Source organism: Antrostomus carolinensis, unplaced genomic scaffold, assembly GCF_000700745.2.
Source record: "Antrostomus carolinensis isolate BGI_N321 unplaced genomic scaffold, ASM70074v2 scaffold29180, whole genome shotgun sequence".
In the NCBI taxonomy this organism is placed as follows: Eukaryota; Metazoa; Chordata; class Aves; order Caprimulgiformes; family Caprimulgidae; genus Antrostomus; species Antrostomus carolinensis.
The window spans coordinates 6,704-7,545 of NW_010286891.1; positions in this window are offsets into that span (position 1 = coordinate 6,704).

The window sequence follows — 842 nt, forward strand, 5'->3', positions numbered from 1 at the left end:
GGCATGGCCAGGACAAGTCCTGCCTCCAGGGCAGAGTGGCGTCTGCTCCTCAGAGCTCCTCATGGATCTTCTCCTTGTCCTCATCCGACTTCAGCTTCAGCTCCTCAGAGGTGATCTTCCCATCCTGGTTGCGGTCTTGGTTCGTGAACATGTCGGCAATGACTTTCTCTGGGTCAGAGCTGGGCATGAGACGGCCTTTCCCTTCCGCTACCTGGGTCTTGATGAAGGTGGAGAACTGCAGTGGGGAGAGGGGAGATGCTGTTTTGCTCTGGCAGCAGCGAGGATGGGGCAGGGACAGGAGCCAGGGCTGCCCTCGGTGTCCCTGCCCACATCCCGCAGTGATGCTCTGGGCTGGACTGTTCTTCCTGAACAGCTCTTCAGTGCCTGGGGACAGCAGTGCCCCTCGGGTGCTGCTCTCCAGGGTGGGGTCCCCTGTGCCCCCGTTTCCTCCTGCACCCCATAACCCCGCAGTCTGGCAGCACTCAGGGCCCTCGCTCACCTCCTCGGCAGGGATCTCCCCATCCTTGTTCAGGTCCATTTGCTCGTAGAGGTTGGCTGGTGGGTCCCCGTGCCAGATGAAGAAGTAGCCCTCAGGAACCCCCTCCTCCATGGAGATCAGCTCCACCTCGAAGCGGAGCACGGCGCTGCCAGGCACCCCCCGGGCTGAAAAGCAAGAGAAGGGTCCTGCACTGCGGGGGACCAGGAAAGCGCTGGCCCCGGTGGGTGAAAGGCTCCTGGCCCCCAGTTGGGGTGAGGGGGTGAAGGAGCCCTGCAAGGCTCAGCAAGGCAGAACCCCCCGGTTTGTGTCGGAGCCCCTACCTCCGCTCTCCCCGTGGCCCAGG